The sequence below is a fragment of the Ips typographus genome, linkage group LG2 (assembly GCF_016097725.1).
Source record: "Ips typographus isolate SLU linkage group LG2, UJ_Ityp_2.0, whole genome shotgun sequence".
Lineage (NCBI taxonomy): Eukaryota > Metazoa > Arthropoda > Insecta > Coleoptera > Curculionidae > Ips > Ips typographus.
The window spans coordinates 14,351,231-14,364,252 of NC_138423.1; the positions used below are offsets into that span (position 1 = coordinate 14,351,231).

General features: G+C 33.6%; 1 protein-coding gene across 2 annotated transcripts in view; it reads right to left on the minus strand.

Annotated features, from left to right (window-relative positions):
• Ephrin (ephrin) overlaps positions 1 to 13,022 on the minus strand; it is a 416,945-nt gene that overhangs the window by 324,942 nt on the left and 78,981 nt on the right. The window contains exon 2 of one of the 2 annotated variants that reach the window (XM_081996238.1): positions 5,889 to 5,928. The exons of the other annotated variant lie outside the window; for it this stretch is intronic. The gene's annotated coding sequence lies outside the window, so the exon portion shown is untranslated. The remainder of the gene's footprint in view (positions 1 to 5,888; positions 5,929 to 13,022) is intronic. 2 annotated transcript variants of the gene reach the window in all.

The window sequence follows — 13,022 nt, forward strand, 5'->3', positions numbered from 1 at the left end:
TTAATGTGCCATTTCAAAATCATTACAATCGCCACGAATAAAGAAAATCAAAAAACGTGCATCACACATCAAAAAACTTTCCCAACCAACCATTGTTCTGTAACTTTCCTTACGTGATGACGATAATTTAGTTTTGATCATCTAGTTCGGCATAAAGGCAAAAAATATCTAGTGAAATCAGTTTACCGAATTGACGATGGCACTAAATAGAAAAGGTAAATAGGCAATCTGAAAGGGTTACACTGTTGATGTTTGCCAGACACTTTCAATGAAACCTTTTACAAATTCGATATTCATTGGACACACACGTGGCCGACATCTAGGCAATAGCACCTTAATGGCAATTTCATTTACATGTTGCAATTCGGGAGTGTGTCGGGTTTTAGTCACGCCATTTTCGAAATTGAATTTTATTTATTCGATTCTGTTCAGGGGCCGTAACGACGGCCCCGCTCGTTAATCATTGCCGGCCTTGACGGGCCGAATCTTTTTCGCACAAAAACGAGACTAAATTTTGGGCGAAAAGTGCATTCATGCCAAGTTTTTCTCTGGTCAAGCGTCGGATGCGTATTTCCGGGGAGTTTGCTGAAAAAAGTCCGGATTGAATGCACTTTTATACACTGTATCCAATCGCCTAATGACTATTCGACTTTTTTGAGTAAAGACAACTAAAAAAGAAAATATCTTATTTTATAGGTTGTTTTAGTTGTGAAGGGAGTTTCAGTGAAAGCCGATGAGTTGTAAAAAACAAAAAAGGTTTTTAATAAATTTTAAACCTACTAAACACCACAGCATCTGTCATGTTACCCTGTCCAATGTCGTTACATATGACAGCCAACTGCCGTCTTACTAACTAAACTAGATCTTAATTTTTCCTAAATTTGTTGCAGTAGACTGAAGATTTCTATTTTTGTCAAAAATCTATTTGCAAATTCCCATTTCAGTTTTGTCGACAAAATTTAAGGAAATTGATACACCCTAAATAACCTATTAGATGTTGTTCAGAACAGGTAGTGTCGCAATATAACTTGAATTACAGTAACATACAAAATCACACTTTTGATTATCGGATCAAAATCTTCTTCACCAATTTGCTCTTTTGATATAAAAAATGTCATCCATATTACTGAAAGTATATCACAAAAGCCCGTATAATATTGTCAAAAATACCTCCAATTATTGTCTCTCTGATCTGAGTGATAATGCAGAGTTATTCAAATTGATTGCACAACATTATTATGTTTGGTATACAGGGCCACGGCGAAAGACATCAACTGATATTATAAGAAAACCTACCAATAGGTAACTGTTAATTTCAAATATTTTTCATGTATCATGACCCATATCTATCTGTGATTTTCGAGATTGGAAAATGACATTTTCAGATTTTGGAGTGTTATAGCCCCTAACTAAAATGAGATAGAGCAAGACGGCTTGCATGTCTTACCTTATCTTACCTTAACTTTTGAGATCTATTGCGTGGTCATATTGGAAAAATTGACAGGTGTCAATTTTTTTTATGTTATAAAATGTATGACACCTGTCTTACAGAATATTAATTATTCAAAAAATGTTACCAAACGATAGACCTCAAAAAGTTGAGTTAAGAACATGTAAGTTGTTTTGCTCTGTCATTCTAGTTAGGAGCTATGACACTACAAAGCCTAAAAATGTCATTTGTCAAATATCAATACCTCAAAAACCGTTGCAGATAAGATACATGAAAAATATTTGAAATCGATAGGAGCATTCAAAACACAACAATAATATACAGGATGTCCCATTTAAAATAAGAAAATTTGTACCTACTTCCGGTGTAACCGGAAGTGTCATAACATTGAAAATATTTTAGTTGGATTGAGCATTCTGACTTTACTATCTTACCAAATTTTCAAAACTTTCCTATTGTTAGTTGTTTTTATGTCAAAACTGTAACAAATACAGAATACAGATTCAAATTGAGACAAAGTTGTGCAAATGTCTTTTCCTCCCCAAAATAGCGTATAACATTTTAAATCAAAGATTTCAAAGATTTTCTGAGCCATTATCAACTAAATTTTTTTTAAATAGAAACCAATATTTTTATTTTGGTTAAAAAAGCTTTTTTTCTTGTATTGCCTATAAATTTTCACTTACTTTGTTAAATAACCTAACCTAATCAAGTTTTAATGCATGTTAAGTTAATTAACAATGTAAAACTTAAACTATTACCATGAGAAAATATGCCAATATTTTTATAAAACTATAATATTAGCTTCCATTAAAAATGCCCAAAAGCCGTTTAGAAATCAAAATTTTTTATCGGTATTTCAAAGAGGGGTTAATGATTATAATTATAATAAATAAATTCGGTTGAAATAAGATTACCTATAGATTCCCTGTAATAATATAATAATATAATTATATTTTTCGAAAAATTTCGAAGATATGGAACGCACTCTTCGTCATTAAAGTATTAAACCTTCAAAACAGTTGTCCATAGGCATTTACGAAAATTATACCAGCTAATTGCACCGTTTACCACAATCGGTGTAACTTTTAAGGATCTGGTTCATTACGGTTGAATGAATTTTAGAACACGATTGGTATTCCTATTCCTGATATGTCTTTGACACTTGACTGGCATCCAGATGTTCATTCCTGAAATGTTTTATAATATCGGCATACCTCCATCTCGTGAACAGAATATATTCCAAAATCCATTTTAATTGAACAGGTGAATCTCATAAGTTAGCTAAATTGTGGAACAAACCGACAAACTGTCAACCATAAACTAATTTTTGAGGTTATGATTCTAAATTTTAAGGAAAAACCTGTCAAAAGTCACTTTTTTCTTAATTTACCGACGGAACTTCTCGATCCATAAATCATAAACCGGGTACATATATTCGGTATATCGGTAAAATTTCAGAACGGCAATAGTAGTTACCAAAAACAATTTTCGAACACTCTAGGTTAAACAGGTATCTACCGGTAGAATATTCGTAAATGCCTCATATGACTAAAATGATTTCCAGTGAATAAACCGTTATTTTTTAATTTTGCAAAAAAGTTACTAAATACTCGTAAAATGTCCTTTATTTCTGCGTCTCGAAATATAATGTACTTTAATACCTCGGAACGCATTGTAATATGTACTTCAAAGAGCCTTATAAAAACTGGAAAATACCTCCAATAATTTTACAGAAATGCAAAATAAAATTCACCAATACACATCAGCGATATACCCCCTCGGTATTTCAGCTATGTAAACCTATTAGCAAGAACTTTTCAAATATCAGACGTCATTTCAAATTACTTTGGTTGTACGGATACAATCGATGGATTGCATTGGTGATTAATTTTATTACACAATCCATTAAAGTATGATACACCAATATTTTGAACAGTTTTAAGGTAAATTTACAGTTTCTGAGTATTATCAAAAACTGGTCGAAATTCTTCCAGTCTGTTAGGCTACCAAAGTATTTCGAACACCCCGCAACCGGTCTTGTGTAAGTTCGCCCTACAGGGTCGTTTCCGTATCGAATATCAACCCTCGCGACGGCCCTAATTGACGGAATTATTCGGGTGCGTCATATTCGTTGTTACGGCAACTTTAATTAGGAACGAAACTCCACCGAGACGTAATTTCGACGGGAATTACATCCGTACACCGTCCTCCTATCGTCTTCCCATCTCGCCGTCTCACGAGCCTTATTATCGGCGGATTCCTTTTAAATCAATTTATCGCCGGAGTTATCTTGATTTCGTCATGGAAAAAATTTCAGATATTAATAGCCACAATTTTTAAAGCTTATTTTTATGTTTTGCCGATACGATTATGTTAAACCATAATTTTAGTACTGTACTAAAACAAGAGTTTTGACAAACTAGAAAGATCACCAACATCGATGATTTGTGACAATAATTTGTATGAGAAAAATACAAATTAATGTCACAATTAAACCATAATCAGCGACCTTTACATTCTTATCATTGGAAATGCAAACATCGCTGGTTCAAATCCGGCGAAAAACAAATTTTATAATCCATTATTATTTCCTATCGTTTCACTAATTTACGGACATCCAGGATATAAATTCTACTAAGACTAGACTAGACTAATGTATTTCAATCCGTTATATTACGTTTATTTGTAAAGAAATCGTTGTATCACGTTACATTTCCATTTTTTGTTACTTCAAGTACATAAACTTAAAATATAAAATCAACTCTCTGGAATCAAAAACTCCATACTTTTTCTGCAATATTATACGACTTAATAAATTCACATGGTGCATAATAAATCGCGATTTTTAATTTTGTACCTGAAATCCTTTCACGACCATTTCGTTCGATTTAAATCTTGTCTTTTCGCCAAATATACATCATTTTTAAACGGCTCATTAATCCTGCAAACTTGCATGCCGAGTCTACAGGTGTCGTCGAAATTTTAAACGAAACCGGGCGTAAAGTGAACCAGTTTCTTAACGCCTCTTTTGACGTCGTAAAAATTAGTTAATGGACCTTCAATGTGATGAAGAGTCCAATTTACGGTTTAGATTTTCGTGGGCGACCGATCGATTTCATTAATTTTTTTTTTACAAAAAGATGTTTGCGTGTGGTGTTTGTTCGTCAAAGAGTGACAAACTCGAATTTAGATTATTATTCGGCGAACAAAACGAAATTAAATTCCCCGAATGCCGACGTTTTCGGTTGGGAACGGAACGGACTCATATTTGAACGAGCCCAATATAAATAACTCAATTAATAAAGGAGACCGGATTTAGAGAAAGCGCCCTTTTGTTTTATTGCAGTTTTAGCATTTTCATCCTAACAAATCCTGTCAGGATAACAATATGAGTTATGTAGTGAATGTTGGAATTTTATTAAATATTATGTTGTATAGGTGACATTATTAATATGTGGAATTTTATGTAATTTATATTAGATAGCTTTAGAGGTTTCTACCGGGTTTTCCAATAAGAGATGTTATTTTGAATAGCCCGCTATTTCAGTAGATGTCACTTTTCAAGCTGCCATTTTTTGATATTTGACAAGCAGAAACTACGCCATTAATAAAAAAGGAACGATACACGCTTCAACAACGCATTGAAATTATTTAAATTTACTATAAATATCGTGAAAATTTGGCAGAGACGGTTCGTAAAACTCGTACATTTTTGGGTGGTCGTGAAGCACCTTATTGTCAGACCGCAATACAGAGATTGGTCGAAAAATTTGTGCTGTTGGGACAAGTTAGTGATGTGAAGAATAAAACAAGTGCACGAAACCAATGATCTGTTACGGGAAAAGTTTTCGGACCGTGTTATCTCTCGATCACAATTGGCCACCGAGATCTTGTGACTTCGTCCTTTGGGGCTACGTGAAAGATAAGGTCTACGCCAACAGCCCAGCGTCGATTCAAGACCTCAAAGATGGATTTCGTGGGGCTATCGAGGACATATAGGGCAGCCACTTTGCGATTTGGTTATGGGAAACTTCATGAAAAGGATATTATCCTGTAGGCGTGGTCGTGGTGGTGATTTGGCTGATGTGGTTTTCCATTATTAACGGAATATTTTCCTCTTTATAATCAAATAAACATCCGATCATTTATCTCAAAAAATGGCATCTTTTTCATCTTATTGGAAAACCCATTATCTATTATATTTATAAAGTGAAATAATTAAAATATAAATGTTTGAGTTGTACTTGATTAAGTATTAACTATTTAAAATTAAGGCCAAAATTTTAGTTCACACGTAAAGAACTTATTCAAATTTAAGCACAAAACGAGAGAAAGTATTTTTAAAGGCACAAACTTTTATTTGAGTTTATTCTGTATATCGGTAACGACGTTGGATCTGCTGAATTATAAACCTTTTTAAAAATCATGTACTTACGGGTTTTAAATGCAAACAGTCTCTTTTCCTTCAGGTACTCCTAAAAAAAACAGAACGCTGTTAAAAAAGAGCTTTCAATTGCAAAATTTTTAGTTGTGAGTGCCTAAGGCTCTGGCACAGCTATTGTTAGAATTCATTCTAGTCGTAGACCACTTTATACAAAAATATGTGGAAATTTTAAAATTACCGATACTTGGTCACATGACCACTCATCAAAAAGTCTGATAAGATGTCATGTGACCAACTAAAAATTAAGTCACATGCGACAATCTAACACAACTCAGTTATAACACTTCCCTCTCTACCAGGGATTTCCTATAAATAATTTTGCAATTTCTATACCTGAATTTAAAAGTTACACGAGTGCCTAGCCTAGAATGTCTACAATTTTATTTTTCAAACTAAATTGAAGCATAATGACTAATTTTTTGCTCACAAATAACTAAGACTAATGCGTTAATAAATTCAATTTAACACTTTACACCTTTCTAAAAGCAATGTTTATGAATTTTACGTCTTCAATATTGTATTTTGCTTGCAGTAGCTCTCGATACTAACAGTGTTACTCAGTAAACTAGACCAGTACTTATTGTTTTCTAACTACTTTGAACTATATTGACCACTACATTTTTTCCAATATCAATAAGTAAGTAGTGCAAATTTGCAACACTAGTTCTGTATGTGGGCTCATGCTGATTTTAAATTACTTGGTCTAATATTTGCTCTAATCAGTTAGGCCTAGTTTAGTCTGTTTAATTTTCCTCAAAAAGAAGAATTTTAGTCATTTTCAACACCCTGTATTTCCGAAATGTCTTGGCCGAATTTAATGGGCGCTTTCTTATAGAATCAGGTTTTCCTTAAATATACATATTTATTCATGGATATACTGGTTAAACCAAACTTAACTGCAAATTTGTTGCCATTTCAACCCAATGAATTATTTTATAGGTGGAAACATTTTCGAGCATTCGCTAGTATGTCATATAATGGGTTTGTTTGCTACCTTGGGATATTTTTGGTGATTTTTAAATTACTACCGTAGTTCTTACATATCACACTGTATTACGAGAATATCGAAAACAACTTTGATAAAAAGCTCTAAATCTAAAATCTCATTAAACGTAAAATCAGCGATATAGGCTGATGGTTGATAAAACAATTATATTCTAAATATAACATGCAAAAAAAAAAACAAAAATGGCGCTGTCTGAATTATTTCCATTGGCCAGGTACACTTTTCCAAATATTAAAAAATGTGAATTTTTAAACAGAAATTTTCTCGAAAACGACAAAATTTAAAAAGATATTGTTGAGGACAATAATTGTCTACAAGTGATCATGGTTACAGTTACTAGTACTAGTAGATGGCATCAGTTATTAGGATTGTCAAAAGAAAAGCCAATGTTGCCTCTGATTGATTTCTGGAAATCTGTGTATCTATGGCCTTCTTCGAGCAAAAAGAATCAGGAAGTAGCAAATCCCCGTTTGTGCATTAAGTGACCGAGACGGAAGTCGCCATCATTGTCCCCCACATTCACCTACTGCGCAATTGAATGAAACTTCCGAAGTTAGTCATAAAACAGTTTTGTTTATATTTTGTGGTATGTGAAGTTAGCTAAACACCGTAAAGATTTGTTGTTTTTGTTTGTTTTGCTTTTCGGTCCGTTAAAGATTAATTTTTGCAAACTTAAATTAGTTTAATTATTATTGGCGAGTGATTGTGAATAGTGGGCAACAACAGATTGATTATCGTCACTGATTTCTGACAGTTTACGGCCGCCATACTGTCCCCCATTTTTGTTCCCCTCTTTGATTGCTATTGTTCCTTCCTGCTATATTTTTTTATTCATTGATGGCCTTATTATTTAATAAAATTTGGTGGTTTTATTTGGCATTTTCAAACTCATAGCATTTGTTAGTATGCTAATTATTGGCGTTTCAAGTTAAGATCGCAGTGCTAGTTGAACTAAAATCGGTTGCTAACCTAAAATTATAAATAATATGACACTGTCACTTCATATTTATGAAACCAGTGCTAAATTCCTATCCAAAATCAACGTAAGCAAACGGAGAAATGACAGCTGGAATGCCCAAAACTGTTTTCAAAACTGATCACAAGAGGGAGTATCTCTTATCTTGAAACGCCAATAACGTGGATGCGTTTCAAGCTAATTTAAACACTATGATATCAATACTTTTAGATAAGTCAACAAGGAACTCAATTATGACTCACAAAAATTGACAGTTTATTCAATTTAAAACACTAATATTACGGATTTTGTTCCATACTGCTATAGTCTTCGTAAGGTTATTTTTTGCTTGTAGCTCTAACCCTCTCAAATTCTATTAGGCAATTTCAAGCTAAGTGACAACTATGACTGAAAAAAATATGGAAAAAGCAATCATAAATGTCATTTAAGTCCATGTCTCCAGAATGCAACTGTTTTGTAGAAAAGGTTTTTTTTGCACTGTTGTTAATAAAACACATTACGGGTTGCTTATAATCAAATTTTATTAGCAACAAACTGGATCTTTTGCATCAGCACTCCATACGAAAATCTAAATAATCGTCACTCAAGCAAATAACGATGTTTTTCTATTAGGGCCGACCCGCTAAAAACAATTACCGAACATCGAGCCCGCGATTCGATATCGAGGCAGTAAAACGCAACGAAAACGGCCTCGCTTGACAGTTTCACTGTACCGTTCGTCGAAAACTCTTTATAGTTTCCTGTCAGATTCGAAAAAAGACGCGTTAAATATACCAGACACCGCAACGGACTTAAGAAAACAAATACTACCAGGGAGGCCTGCAATAACACCACATACATACCGAATATAAGGTATTCGAAAGGAGATTGATGTCACAGATGGAAGTACGGCTAATAGACAGCACAAAGATGCTCGTGTTTTTCAATGGAAGGCTTAGACGGTGGTTCGAACATTACTGAAAACTTTAGATTCAAATCGAAGCAGTATTGTCCAACTAGAAACATTGTAAATTGGTAAAGATGTGAGTAAATAACGTTCAAGCACCTTATTAGGGCTTAAGTGAAATAAAGGTGGAGGATTGTCAAACCTTCCCCATCTTTCATTTTAACGGCGTAATTATTTCGACAAGCCTCTAGTCACTGCTAGGGGTACCGCAAATTAAATACCAGTCCCATATAAGCGGCGAAACGGAAAAAATCAAGTGGAAATGCCTTAACAACTAGTCGTGACGCATATATGGAATATTTAGAAATTATTAACAAACAACCTGCTTATTAAGTCTTAACACATCATTTGTTGGCAGTGACAATTTATGACCGTTCGCCCAGATCCGTGTAAATTTATGCGGCTACGCTTTTGAAAATTGCACGTCGAGTCGTAAATGAAACTAAACATACAGGATTTTTGTGTTAGTTGGAAGAAATAGTACCTTGGGATTACAAGAAACTTAGTTTGAAGTGAAAAAATGCGAATTAGTCGTATATTGCCATGCACGGTGGAATTTCAGTTAGACATGTGCTTACTTTCAACTTTTATGTATGAGATGAGATACAGAATGTCAGGTATTAATAAAAATTTAGATAATTTTGGAATTAAGACATTGAAATTAATGAAAGATTATTTATAAAAAATAAGTTTGGCATTTGTTGAAGTTGATATGAAACGAAAAAAGGGTGAGTAAAATAAAAAATCTCCTTATGTAAATTTAGATAGCCAATTGATTTTCATGTTTAAAAAAATTCAATATTGTACGGGTTATTGACTGAATTTAGACCACCCCAGTACAAGCGTTATTTTTAGTTTTAGAAGAAAACTTTCAATACAATAGTGACGGATACGAAGGTCTTCTATATCTCTAGAAAATGTTTATCTATATTGAAACATATTTGCGCATTTTGTAGTTCAATAATATCTCATTTGAACATCAAAATTTTGTCTACAACGTTTTCATTTTGTTCTAAGCTAATACGTGTCATTTCAAATTTGAGGTTTGCTTCTGTGGTTACCACCATCAATTTTTTTTAAAGTAAAAGCAACAAAATGGTTGTTAAATTGTGCTAAATTAAATCTAAACATGTGTATGCGTGTAAAAATGGAGCGCACACCCAAGAAGACGTTTCAGGCTCTCATCTCAAACCTCAAAATCGTGCCAGTAATAAGATAACGAATGTAAAACCAACATGGTACGCACTGCTAATTGCGGCAAGAAATCCTAATTACCGCAACCATTATAAGCCGTAAAACCATTTCACGCAAGAGATATCATACCCGAATGGCTGCCTTTGTAATTGGAATTACCAGCGCTTGCAAATACATGTTCACTTTTTAAAACTTCATTTAAAGTCATAATTGTAATGAGATTAAGATTTTAGACGAGACGTTTTGCATGTGTAATAGCTTTGAAAGAAAATTTGAAGTGACGATTAAAAACTGCAACAAGATTAACATAAAACAATAAAATGTACATTTTGTTTTTCAATATACTCGTACTTTGTAGCGTATCTTTTTTGACATTTTATAAACTGTTTTTTACATTGGTTAAGAAATATTGGAAGTTTGGATTCGGAAGTTTCCGAGGGGTAAACCGCTGGGGCATTATGGTGTACAAACTTTAGGAATTAACGGGCATTACTGGAAGTACATTGGTATTTTGAAACCTATTAATAGAATTGGGAACGACTAAATTATATTAAAAGAAAAAAATTCATAAAATAATTTCTACCATTCAAATTTAAACGTAAATAAAGTTTGGTAATTTCACTGAATTCCGTAGGAATACAAGGAATGAAATTTTAAAAAATTTTACGTTCTCTAGCGACAAAACCGTACCCCTAACCCATCAACTTTGAGACCCTCTAGCGGCCAAACCGTCTAACCTATCCATTCAAATTAGGAGACTGTTAGAAAGCTCATTTCATTGGCTATCCACTGACGTATAAAACACTATAAAAATGGTGCAAATAAACGAGTTATTGAAGATTGAACAAAAGAATGCACGAAAAAAGTCATAAGAAAATAGTCGACTTTGACGCTCTCTAGCGGCCAAACGGTCCAACCTATCAATCCGCGTTGGAAACTTTTTAGAAAGGTCATTCCATTGGCTCTCTATTGACGTATAAAACTCTAGTAAAAATAGTGCAATTAAGCGGGTTTTTGCATATTAAACAAAAGAATACACCAAAAGAATTGGTCAAAGTTGACGCCCTCTAGTGGCTAAACGGTACCACTAACCAACCGACTTTTCTACGTCAATATTAAGCTCATTTCATTAGCTGTCCATCGACATATAAAAGTATATACAAAGTTTTACAAATACACGTTTATTTACGGTTTACAGACAGGGTGCCCCAGAAACACTTTTTGACTGGTTAAGGGCTAATTTGACCATGGAAAATTAAGAAACCACGGTTACATCAGCTACTAGGTCTACTACGATGTAATGCATAGAAATTTCTTGAAAAACCGATTTTGCCAATGACAATTTTCGTAAGGGACAAATTTGCCTGAAACACCACCACTATTCCAATGGGTTTTGCTTTATGTTGGCCACTTAGTGCAAGCGAAAATCGACTTTAATGATTTTATTTCTACAGTTATGCTACGGCTCTAAATTTGACACTCACTGTGCTAGGTTTAACCCAAATATCAGGACCGTACCTGGCCGATTTAAAAAAAAACGAAGCACCCTATCAACGAAGCAACCCAAACGGCCATATTTTTGGAAAGCCCTATTTTCTATCCATTGACATATAAAAGTCTATACAAAGTGTTGCAAATGAACGAGTTGTTTGACAGTTTTGACTGAATTTGACAGCTACTACTTTAACCTTCAATAACTCGATTATTTTGACAGTTACAGGGTGGTTCAATGTATCAATTTAAAAGATAAATTGTTTAAATAAGTGACCTAATACAAACTTACTTTAATTTTGAACAAAGAATCAGACAAAGTTATAAGAATAAGGAGTGTTTAATTTGGAAAACGTTTTTTTTAGAACTGACGTCTTGAGCTCTTTTTTTGACCATACTGTATAATATATTTTATCGTTTTTCTTCACCCACTCTTAGAACAAACCTTGTATAACACGACAAAACACAAAAACGAAGAAAAAGACGTTCCCTGATGTATAAATTAAAATTATTGTTCTGGAGACTGAAAATATTAAATTTCACATAGAACAGTAAATATCTCAGACACAGATCCAAAAATGCAATAATATACAAGGTGTCCCATTTAAGCAGCAGTTAATATCTACTTCCGGTTAAATCGTTGCACGCATATTTTCTTATTTTTACTTTTTTTTTATTTAAAAAAGGTTTTTTGAGATTCTCCGTCGTGGTAATTCAGGAAATTAGTGGTTAAAGTTAGGTTAGGTTAGTTATTGGGAGTTATTAGGAATTACTGGGCATTACAAGGAATTAGTGGGCATTATTGGCATATTAGGAATTAGTGTACAAAATTGTACTCAGCGGTTTACCCCTCGGAAGTTTCAGACCAGTTTGAGACTTAAAATTACTTCATTGTGCAATTTATTATTTATCTAAGAAAAGGTCCAGGGCCACGTCAAAATTATACATACAGGGTGCTTCAAAGTTGTTGTGACAAAAGCCTAGGGAAGATTCTCCTGGCAAAATCAAGCAAAAAGTTCAAGAGAACATGTGTCCGCAAGTGCTTTGTTCTCGAGATACAGGCTGTTCAAATTTAAAAAAAAAATACAAAACTAATCCTTTTTGTCACAACAGCTCTGAAACACCCTATATGTCATCTTTGGATTCCTCCAAATTTGATCCCTTCCTACACTAAATTACTTGAACTAGTATAAGACAGTTTGTTCTAAAAATATTTCATTTTGTATATCTTCATGCTATTAAAATGACTAACTTAAAAACATAATGAATGTCGCATACTAAAACTGACAGTAGCATGGTCGTTAAGACCCTAGGAAAATTTCCATATCTCCAATTTTCCCAATGTAGCGCGGGTATAATAAAATGAACGCTATCATCCAACGCTGCCAAACGCCCCATGCAAATCATATTGCCTATTGAAAATAGCCCTGGGGACTTAGATCCCACTTGCTCCCTAGGGATACCCAAACAAATTAAACGGAAAATACGTCTTCAATTCGTTTTTGTCCGCGT